We start from the raw sequence: 12,873 nt of genomic DNA on the forward strand, positions 1-12,873 counted from the left end.
CATTGCCCACGTAATTTCATATAATAAATGTAATAATACATGGGCTAGTTTCTTGACCGATCTAGCTTCCATTGTAACCAAATAAATAAATAAGTAGTTTTTATTTAATTTTCAATAATTAGTAAATTCTCTTATGTTATTTTCCTTTAGATATTTATTTGAATAATTGGAAATAAATAAATGTGACTGATATTTTATGTGATTTAATAGTTTATTATATATTAATATCATATCCTATTTTCTAATTATATACAATTTGGATTTTAATTTGATTTAAAAATTTTATTTAATTTCAATGCAAATCAAATTTTGGAGGGTAATTAAAAACTAAACTAAATTAAACCATTTCGGTTTAGTTTTTCAATTGGGTTAAATTTTTTAGTTTGGACAAAATAACTTGTAATACCCAAATTAATTTTTTGTAATTTAAATTAATTTGTAAATGTAGTTTTTTTAATTTTTTATTTTAATTTAGTATAAAAATGAAAAAAATTTGAAAGAGAATGAAATTGAAAATAATTTTGAAAAAAAAAACAAGTGAAATTTTGGATTTTGAAGGTATTTTTGAAAGAAAAATCGAAAACTATGGGTCAAAATGTAATTTAAAAAAGTTATACCACATAAGATGCCCGGTTAGTAGCTCTTACGAACCAGAACGCGCCACGTGGCAACAGACACTGACACAGTGCCACACGGGAGGCCACGCGGGCGATCCGCGTGCCCGCGATCAAACCGTCCATATTCGCTCCCGCATGCACAAACGACCTGGATGTGTTCTCTCCCTAAACGCGCTTGGACGGTCAGATTTAAATGCGATCAACGGTCCAGATCCACTTCTTATTTAAACGCGATTGGACGGTTCATATCAGATAGCGATGAACGGTCTAGATTCACTCCCTATTTAATTGCGATCAGACGTTTCAGATCAATCGCGATGGACGGCCCATATTAAAAGGGGACGAATATAAATAATTCTCTTCACACCAAATCCTAAGCCTAGCCGTCAGACACCCTCATCGGAGAAAAAGACCCAATCGCTGGAAAGGAGAACCACCACCATCCAACGCCACGCCGGAGCCACTTCCGATCGCCAAAAGAAGTAACAAAATTTCTTTTTGCTCAGAATTCAATTTTAAACACCCCCATGGCCATATTGGAGTAAAATGATCGGCCAATTGGCCAAAAACTACGGGCAAAGCCCGGCAGTGCCGCCGCAAAAAATTTTAAAAACCACCTCCGATAAGGCCCTTCCCGATTTCCGTTATGCAAAATTTTTTCACCGTTTTCTTCTCTACAGGTTGACCAAAGTAAAACACTCAACCGCAAAAGCGAGCTAGCGGAGCCGCCTCACCGAAGAGCCCTGCTGCTGGTGAGTTTCAGTTTTTCAATTTTTTCGGCCAACTGAGGTCCCTTAATGTGTTTTCTCGCAAGGATTGATGCAAAACTGGCCAAAAATAGCCAACCTGAGGTGGACCACCATCGCAAGCAGTGGCGTCGTCGCCGAAGCACGTCGGAGCCACCGTTGCTGGAATTTCAAAATTAGCCAAAAAGGGGTCGTGACACTGTTTTTGGATTTTTTGGGATATTTGTAGATACTTGTAGTGTGTTTTAATTTCCGAAGAAAAATTCAGGGAATCCGGGGACCGCGATAGGCACAGTCAACAAGTTTCATTTTTTAGGCATCGAATTGAGTAAGAATCTCTTACTCTATTCTCTGTTATGGAATTGAAGTTAAATTAATAATAATACGGTATTTTATACAATTTAAAAAATATTCATAATTAATTATGTGTTCGAAAATTATATATTATTGTTTCTGTTAATTATTTTTACGGTTTGAATGCATGATAGTATCTGATTGATCGATTTTACAGCTTTGAATGCATGTATTGTTTATTTTATGGGTTTACGGTTGAATTGGAAAAAAGAGAGATTAAAGAAAAACGGAAAATTGTGTGATTAAGTGAATGGATGAAGCGACAGCCTTACTGGATATCCTGAGAGATGGTAGACGAACTGGGCGCATAGAAAATCCTACCGTGAACGTTGCTTCATACCGGATGGGGTATCGAAGTTTGGTAATTTGACACTCATACCAGATAGGGTATGGGGACGACCCATTTCACCCTCACACTGGACGGAGCATTGAGGTTTAGTGGTTTGGGGCTCATATCGGACTGGGTATGGAGACGACCCGTTAATTTGAAATGTTAAAGGAAATGGTTCACGTGTTGTAGGAACATCCTTATAAACCCCCATGGATACTAATAGGTTGATAAAGGATAGAATTGTTATTCAAATCGATTGCATATGAAATCATTATTTGAGTTATGTTATTATTTCTATAAGTTGTTTTGTAAATCTCACTACGGTAAATAGATGGCAAAAGATTTTGTTTATGATAAATGAATTTGTTTAATTAAGAGCTCCATTAGTTGTTTTGATTTTTCTACCAACCTTCATTTCTATGTCGTTGAATAGCGTGATATTCTTACTGGGATAGCGTAGCTCATTTCTTATTTAACCATTTTAGATCAAGATGACCAGAATCCAGAGGCTGATCCATAAGAGAGTTGCGAGTAGCATACCAGTTTTATTTATTTTCCGTTTATTTCATTAATTTTTTGTATTTCCTTCAAAAGTGTAATTTATGTAGCACTATTTAGTACTTTATTTATTTTCCGTTTATTTCATTAATTTTTTGTATTTATTTCAAAAGTGTAATTTCTGTAGCATTATTTAGTACTTTAAGTTATTGTGTAAGAAATATAGACACTAACTAATTATTTCGTTTCCACACTTAATTTATGAATTATTTCTTTTAAAATTTCGGAACCGTTACATAACTTACAACCTACGCAACGCATTATTTACTTAAGGCACACATGAATATTACCTAAAGAAAACCAATAATATATTGACGTATAAATTAATGTCACTACAATGTATATAAATCTATTGAACTCAAGAATGGTCTTGCCCATAAATAACATCTTAATTTGTAATTAATTCCCTTCTTTAATGCATTTTTAAGTTTCTGATTTAAGAAAAAACACTTATATCCCACCTCATCAGCTATGTAAATCCATCAACTCATCTTCACTTGTTTTATTGAATTATAGAGAGAAAATGTCATCTGATTGCCCAAGTCAGTATGGATCAACCTTTTTTTCTCTCAATTTTATTTTAATAAAAGTGAATGATTAATTCTTATTTTCTAGTAATATCTTACTAATTGATACAATTGGTTCAATCTCGTAAAATTATTTCATAGAAATTTATTGATATATATATATATTTTATAATATTAAATAATCAGTATTCTTTCTGTTTTTATTGTAACAAAAAATTCAATTTTTGTGTAAAAAAGACCCCTATTATCTCTTTAGTTTATCACATATTTTATTAAGTAATCAAATTATTTAACCTAACATGTCCGGTTGACACCTAGACTAAACTCTTACAATTTTATTAGGAAAAAAAAAATGTAAAAAGTGAAGTCTCTTATTTTGTCAGTAATTTAATTTAGAAATATTACATGTGTATATATAAGTTAATGAATTAATGCATAGTTATAAGAAAATATACATATGTATATATGGGTGTTGCAGGTAAAAACTCATGGCCGGAGCTTGTAGGGAGAAACGGAGATGAGGCAGCGGAAATTATAAAGAGAGAAAATCCACTTGTGGCTGAAGCCACTGTGTTGCCGGAAGGAAATAAGGTGATCCTATATTTTGACTGCGGAAGGGTTTGGATTAGGGTCAACGCGTGCAACATTGTAACCGTAGTTCCTCATACAGGCTAATATTCTCTACCTGGATTTTTAATTAATTTTCTTAAGTTCAGAGTCGTCCTCATAATATTGTGATATTAATTTAATTCCTTATAATAAATAAATAAATATATAATGTGTCTTTATTTGAAATTAATTAAAATTTTTGTGAATCATTTCCATTTTCGAGAATACTCAATACAAAGGTAATTTTTGAGAAAATATTTTTAATATTGTGGGTTGAACATAAAATACCTCGAAACCTATGAGACTAATTTTTTATGACATAATATATATGTTAATATTAATTTATTTAATAATTAAAATTTGAATTTCTAAGAGATGTAATTAATAGAGGGTGTACATTTTAAATTAATCTATTATAGGGAACGTTACAAAAAAATATCTAGGAGATTGGATTAAATTTTTATTGGACCGAGCCCAAATGGAAATGGGCTAGATATGTGTTCAGATTTTATTGGGTCTAGGAGACAAAAACAAAAAATGAAGGGATGTGAGGGATCTAAACCTGAGTTGGCCGACCCTAATAGAAAACCAGGCTAGGGAAGAGAGAGAAGCCCCTGGTGGGCTGAACGTTAAGAAAAAAAGAAATCATATATGTAGATATAGAAGACAGCTGAAGTTTGATCCAAATAATAGTGGGTCGAACCCATAGAAAAGATCTTTTAGAAAGAAAGATTTTGGTCTAATGAACCTGGTGAGGCCAAGTCCATAGCAAGCGTATAAGAAAAATTTAAAATACTAGTGGGCCAAATCTTCCTAAAATGGATTAGAAGTGAAAGGTTTTGGGTAGGTCGAAGGATGGGAAAGAAAATAAAACTTAGTTTGAGGTAATAAATATGAAATTAATTTTTTATAACATAATATATATGTTAATATTAGTTTGTTTGATGATTAAAATTTGAATTTCTATATTAAATTAATAATTTAATTAAGAGATGTAATTAATAGAGGGTGTATATATTAAATTATTACAAAAAAAATATCTATATAATTAATTTCTGAAACTAAAGAACCATTGTACATAAGCTATTCCAAAATTTTTTTTTTGTGCCCAATAAAATAAAATTGGATTGTTCCATCACTTTATTGGCACTTTTTGTTCTTACAGGACTACTTTTTATACTAACATTTTCACAAGATATAAATTCGTCACTCAAGTATAGACATCATATAATTGATGAAGAATTCTATCAAACTTGTGTCCATAAAGTTAGTGAGAGATGCAACATAGAAGTGTTAGAATACTTTTTTTTCCAAAAAAATTAGGTTAACATGAGTCGAGATTGTTGTTTGAAAATAAAAAATTCCGGGATAAATTATCACCATCTTGTGATGGATGTCGTTTTGTCAATAAAATAATTACAGGCATATGAACCTGTAGCTCACAAAAAAACAAGGAAGTATGGAATGCATATTGAATTACAGAAAGGAAACGCGTGCTCCAATCACTCTTGACAAACGAGTTATAATACATAATCATAGTTGATAATTTCTCCCACATATATCTATTTTTCTGGGCTATTAATGTTAATTTTAATTTGAAGCATATAAAGTATCGAGCTTTTAGCAAGGTATATGTATACTTACAAAGTTATATATTGATATATCCTTCATATATTATTTTATCAAAATATTTAAAAGTTATATATTGTAAAATAATTTAATTTCATCACATAGACCTGGTTAAATTATATGAATTCACAAAAAAATCAGTTGAAAATTAACATTCAAATAATAGGTTATGTATGATATTTCATGAGTTTTTATTAATATGAAAGAAGATTGAATTAGATCAAATAGGCCAAAAAAAAAAAAACAGACTATCTAAATTTATTTGGTTAAATTCAAATTAATTGTAAATATTTTTCCTTACATGAGTTTTAATTAAAAAATAATTAATAAATCTAATAAAAATAAAACTAAATAATAAATTTCATAAACAATAATTATTTATTTAATAGATCATTTATGGAATTAATAAGATAAAATAATAATCTAAGAATATATATACCTTAAAATCTCGGTCCATTTAATCGGGACGGAATGAAATAAAACTCTTTAGGACATCTAATTCCAAATTGAAAATTAAATCAAACTATTGTATTCTAATTCGTTCTATTTAATTTCATCTAATATTAATTGTCTAGTATATGCCGAATTTTACCACTACTATAAACTCTAGGTACCATAACAGACTTTGCACTGAACTTGCTAATGAGTCCAATGATCTGCCCAAATAAGGAAAATTTGACCCATAATTTGAGGGATTGGAGAAATATTTTCTTTTGTTTTTCTCTTTTTGAATGATTGGGCAAATATTTTCAATCTTGTGGATTGAATATAAAATACCTCAAAGCCAATAAATATGAGAGTAATTTTTTTTAACATAATATATTTGTTAATATCATTTTGCTTAATGATTAAATTTTGAATTTCTATCTTAAATTAATAATTTAATTAAGAGATATAATTAATGAAGGGTGTACATATTAAATTAATCTATTACAGCGAGCATTACAAAAAAGTATCTATCTAATTAGTCGTTGAAACTAAAGAACTATTGTACACAAGCTATTCCAAAAACTAAAGAACCACTGTACACAAGCTATTCCAAAAACTTTCTTTTGGTCCCAATAAGGCAAAATTGGATTGTTCCTTCAATTTTCTGGCACTTTTTGTCACTGCAGGACTACTCTTTATACCGATATTTTCACAAAATATAAGTTTGTCACCCAAGTATGGACACCATATAATTGATGAGGAATTCTATCAAACTTGTGTCCATAAAATTAATGGGAGATGCAACATTGAAGTGTTAGAATATTTTTTTCTCAAGAAAATAAGGTTAACGTGAGTCGAAATCGCTGTTTGAAAATAATATATTCTAGGATCGATTGTCACCATCTTGTGGTGGATATCGTTTTGTCAATGAAACAGTTGCAGACATATGAACTTGTAGCTCACAAAAAAAAAACAAGAAAGTATGGAACTATTGCATATTGAATTATGGGAAGGAAGTACATGCTCCCATCTCTCTTGACAAATGAGTTATAAAACATAATTGTAGTTTATAATTTTTCCTATATATGTCCATTTTTTTGGATTATTAACAATAATTTTAATTTGAAGCGTATAAAATATCGAGTTTTTAGCAAAGTATATATATCTACAAAGTTATATATTGATATATATCCTTCATATATTGTTTCATCAAAATATTTGAAAAGTTATATATTGCAAAATAATTTAATTTTATCACATAGACCTAGTTTGTAACAACCCCAGTTTTCAAAGGTGGTTGTTATACTAATCAAACATGTAAGATTTATTCACATTATTTTTAATAAATAACACATCAAATCTCAAGACATCAACCTGCATAAATTTTCATTCCATTTGAAACTCATGTATACATATATATACTCGTGTATACTAATTCTCATTTACCTCATTTACAATGCCAAACTAGATTATCAAGTGTTAATAATGGAAGTATAAGTAATTCCATCTAAATGAGACATGTATATGTGTAATGATATCAAAACAATCTCATACCATGCTCTAAATCAACGATAATTGCTCTATGGTACGCCTTACTTATTCCAAAGTTTGAACACACGCTTCTTGTACATCCGATTCTTACTCTTGTTTTATCTGCTCTGTAATATATAACATGTAATGAGCTATATAGCCCAGTAAGTAAAATTTAAAATTCACATCAAAACAAGTAAAAAATTTACATCTAACTTCCCGGTACTGGGCATTATCCAACTTAACCATTTCCCTTCCTTTCTCTCACTATCATTGGTCATATATGTAGTCTCTGCATTCAGCATAGCAAACCCTAACCCATTACAACAAGTTTTTGCTCTGCTTACTCCTAATTTCCCTCCTAAAAAGTCATCTATTCACAACCATATACCTCCATTTGCCTGTCCCTAATTCTTCCCAACTTAGTCTACCCCTAGCAGGTCTATTTTCCTTTAACCATAATTTGCCCAGTATCTTAGTCTAACTCCCACCGTAAACCTCTCCTCAACTTCTTAAATTTGCCTAATGGAGCACCAACGCCTCTCAAATTATTAAGAACACCCTAACCAAACTCCCTACGTTTTTCTCTTCAGTTCAGCCCGTATTTCCCCCCTCTTCCCCTGATTTATTTTATTTCCCACATCCCCTATCCTAATTTCTACCCCTAACGCTAATTACCATCAATCCAGCTTCCCTCTTGACATATTTACAACATTTCCTTGGTGCTTAAGCCACTGGATATTCACCCATTCCACAGTTATAGCCATTAGATGTACCAAGATTGCAAACATAAAAGAAAAGAGAAAAGTAACTAAAACGAAGAAGAAAGAAGGAAAAAAATATAGATAAATAATTAGTTCTTGGGTCATCAAACCCTCGACCCAGCCACTGGGCCACAATAGAATCCCATATTCCTTCACCTCCAGATCATAGAACCGCAAATATTACAATTGCCCACCAATTGCATGTCAATGCCAATCACACACACCTGACGCATCGAACCCTCGACCCAACCACTAGGCCATAATAGAATCCTATATTCCTTCAAATTTGGATCACAGAATGGTAAATATTACAATTTCCCACCAACGACATATCAATGCCAATCACACACACTCAGGGCATCGACCCCTCAACCAAATAACTGGGCCTACTGTATTGTAATTTTAGCATATTCCAAGCACAACAAGCACATGAACACAATGAATATACTATAGTAAAGCAAATGTGTAAATCCCCAAGCATTAAACGTATGAGGGTCACCATGCATTTTTTAAAAAATATTCACCAAGAAAATACATATATATATAAATCGACACACATTTCAATTTTCCTCTTCCCCCTCTCTTCTCTTAATTAGTTCGGTTAGCCATTTTTTCCTCTCTCTGTCCAAGCTTAATTAATCACAGAATTTTCTCCATTCCCTTAGTTCAGAACCTCTTTAAACTAATCCAGTAAAGACCTCCCAGTTTTGAGCTCCTTCCCACAAACTTTTACTCTGTCTCTCTTTTCGTTCTTCTCTATTATTATTAGGAACTTTAACATAACTATCTTTGCCTCCTAGATCCTCCTCCTGAATCAGTTCTATACCACCCAAACACAAAAAGAAGAAATCACAAAGAACTTATAATGTAAATTTCTATTTGAGCAATGAAGAGCAAATGGTACTTGCTTCTCGGATATGTATAATGATGATTCAACACAGTCTCTCCTTCCTCTCCCTACACCCCCGCATCAATGATGTTGCTCTGGTAAGTTCACTTATTGTTCACCCTCCCCTTAGCTTCTTTCGATATCACTATTCCCTCTCTCTTTTTCTCTCTAGGTCACCACTCTCATTCTCCCTCAAGTTTCCTCTCCTCTCTTTATACTAAACTCATCCTCCCCCCTTGTTGTGTTACAGGTGAGAAGAGAAAAGGGAGGTCATTCAGGCTTGGGGCTAGGCCTATGGGCTTAGGTCTTTTGGATTGGGCTGAAGAAAACATTGTGCTAGCTGGGTGTTACAAATCTCTCCTTTAAAAAAAAAAGATTGGGTTCTCAAAATTTACGAGCAGGGGTTCAAAACATATTTACTCATTTCCAAGTTCTTCCTCAACTTGGTGGTGTCGTTATAATGTTTAGTTTGTAAACACTTCTTTCCTAACTTCTATGACTAAGGTATAATTGTTAGGATTTGGTCTCTTAATTCTAAATATTTTAACAGTTATAGTTATTAGTGTCTCACTGTAATTTCTTTAGAATTTTTTATCAAGCAAAAGGAATATTGATGTGATCTTAGACAACCTATAATTAGTTCTAAAAATGAAACCTTGCATCAATGAGGAATGCCCAGAATAGGAGAGTAGTTTCATCCCTGAACGCTGTCCTAATTGGGATTATTCTAATAGATGGCCCAAGTTTGTCCAAGCTAGAATGCTTAAGGCCCAAGTAAGATTAATGGGTTTGAAGAATTGTAAGAAAGCCCACGCTCGAGGAGGAGGGCCACACGTGCGCCGAAAAAGTGGCCCAGCCCATATGGCCCATGAACATGCACATGTGCCCACATGAATCGTGTGTTTGAGTGCCAGGAGCGCCCACGCACGCGACCCTCTAGGGCCGCATGGAACCAACCACACGCGCGTAGGCCCAAGGGGCCAAACACTTGCACCCCACGCGGACAGGCCTGCAGACAGCCCAAACGGCCCAAGCCTAGCCTGTGCTTCTCGCGGGCCTCTTCTCGCACAACCCGCGCAGCCCAACTGGGCCGGCCCATCCGGGTAGCCAAAACCAGCCGACCCCTCTTTTTCCCTTTTTAAAATATTTAAATTACTTAATATTTATTTATTTTATTATTTTAAAATATTTTAAAAGGCTTGGGACCTACTTTTCAAAATACCCATGTGTTAAAATTAATTTTCACATATTTTTTAAATGGATTTCACATGGGATAAGTACGGATTTAAATTAATTATTATTTTAATTATAAATCTATAGGATTATTTAATTAATTTATTTAGGATATAATAATTATTTTATTTTATATTTATCTTACATTAAGATAGAATTTTATCTAGGATATTATTTTATTAATTATCTGAAGATTTTTGTACTCATCTAGATTGTCCGGGAAAGGCTATAAATACACATTTACCCCTAGGATGTAAAACACACATTTGAGAATAAGTTTGAGAGAATTCTTGAGAGTTTTAACTTTTTTTCTTTTATCATTTTTGCTAAAAATTAACTTCTTCAAGTTTTTCGGGAAGAAGGAGTATTTAGAAGTCTTGTTGAGTCAATGAGCGATGATCAACTTATAGGTAACTCTGTGATTTTTTTTTTCTTGTTTATTTCTCTAGTATTTGTTTTTACTTTCCTTTAGGATTATAGATTTAATTAGAGAGAAGAGTTTAATTCTAGGTGGTTATTTTTTTGGTATTGCATACGCTGAGTGAGTTTCAAGAGTAAATTCGATCCTCCCCCATACCTTATCGCGTCATCTGGTGTAAGAGCTTTGGCTCCTTGAAACCTAAATCTATCTTTATTTGATTTAGCATTTTGTTCTTAAATTAGCACTCAAAATTATTTGATTATTAATTCATATTGCATCCTGCTTGAATTCATATCTATCCGTTCAATTCAAGTAGTTCGTGTTATTATTCAAAAAAAAAATTATATATCCAAAATTACCAAAAATGCCCTAGTTGCACCCTATAAGACAATTGGCACATGTTTGCATTTTGTATCACAAAAGCAAAATAACTGCCTACTTGGTGATCGGAAATCATTTGAGAAATCAAAGGCAAAGTATGTTGCCTAACTCGTGTGAGCGAAAACTTTTATTTTCTTTCCGCACACTATCCACATTTAATTCTAAATTGCATTTCTGTAATCTGCATCAATGTTGCATAAAGAAACTTAATCGGTCGTAGATCGTAGCCGATAAATTGGGTGTAGTATAAGAAGATACACCTACTAATTATATCCATCAAGATTGATCAGATCCTTATGCATCAGTCCAAATTGTCATTCTTTGTGATCTATATTTTTGTTTTCTTTATTTTATGACTGTTACATAATTAAGTGACTAATTATTACTAGTTGTTTAACGCATAAAGAGCACACCATTCTTTTTTTCTGTGTGTTTGTTTCTGAGCTTCAGTAGAAATCAGAATCCTTTAGGGTTCCTTGTGTCATAAGGACTAACGTGTAGACCTGATTTAAGTGATTTCGATTTCAAATGCTCAACTCGACAGAGGAAGCTGTCAACTGAGAGATTGCAAGGTAAACATGAGTGAAGGTGAGGGAGATATTTTCTTTCATTAACCTTTACCTTGCAGGAAAATTCACTATGTTTCAATAAAGTGACATGCTTTCATTCCGAGAAAGTATCATTGTTGTCCGAAGGGTCATGAACCTATAAGCCCAATGAGGGGACAACGACCAGAGGGAGAACATATTCCACACGCGATGCCTTGTCCATGATAAGGTATGTGGAATGATCATTGATAGTGGTAGCAGTGCTAATGTGGCAAGCACTCTATTCGTGAAAAGAGCAAGGTTGACATGCATCAAGCATCCAAATCCTTATCGGTTACAGTGGTTGAATGAGTGTGGCGAAATTCAAGTTACCAAACAAGTCATAGTATCGTTCTTCATCGAAAAATATCACGACGAGGTATGTTGTGATATCGTACCTATGCATGCTAGTCACCTGATACTTGGAAGACCTTGTAGTTTAATAGACAGGTACAACATTACGGCCGCACCAATTGATATTCACTGAGAAAGGAAGGTTTGAATCATGTCCTTACATCTTTATCAACAAAAGAGGCACATGAAGATCATGTTAAAATTAAATAGTCCTTTAATGAATACTCAAGAAGTGTAGAAGAAAAAAAGAAGGCCATAGAGAAAGTCAATGGCCCATTAAGCATAAAGGATGCCCAACAGACAGCTAAAGATGGTCCATTGCGAGGAAGACCAAGATAGAAAACAAAGGAGTGTCCTGAAGACAGAGACATAATGTTGAGGAATATCTCTTATGAAAAGGGACGTTAAATTGTAATTACCTACAGGGAGATTCATTTTGACCTTAACCACTCTTTTTAAAGTCGTACTGTTTTTCTCTTACAAATAATTACCATAGTAAGTGGTCTACGAAGATTTGATCAAGATCCTAGAGGAATTATGAATGAAGTCATGACGTGCATCAACAACAAAGCAAACATGCCAGGGAGGTATGTGTGTTTCCTACTATAATCCCTAATCTTTTCCCTTGTGATGAAGGCTCAGATTTGAGGATTAATCTTTTTAAAGAAAGGAGAGATGATGTGATCCCAGACAGCTTAGAATTAGTTCAAAAAATACAACCTTACATCAATGAGGAACGCCCAGAATAGGAGAGTAGTTTCATGTTTGAACACTTTCCTAATTGGAATTATTCCAAAAGATGGGCCAAGTTTGTCCAAGCTAGAAGGCATAAAGTGCAAGTAAGATTAATGGACTTAAAGAATTGTAAAAAAGCCCATGCCTAAGGAGGAGGCCCACACGTGCGCCAAACAAGT

This window comes from Carica papaya, chromosome 8 (genome assembly GCF_054855325.1).
Source record: "Carica papaya isolate Zhongbai chromosome 8, ASM5485532v1, whole genome shotgun sequence".
Classification (NCBI taxonomy): Eukaryota; Viridiplantae; Streptophyta; class Magnoliopsida; order Brassicales; family Caricaceae; genus Carica; species Carica papaya.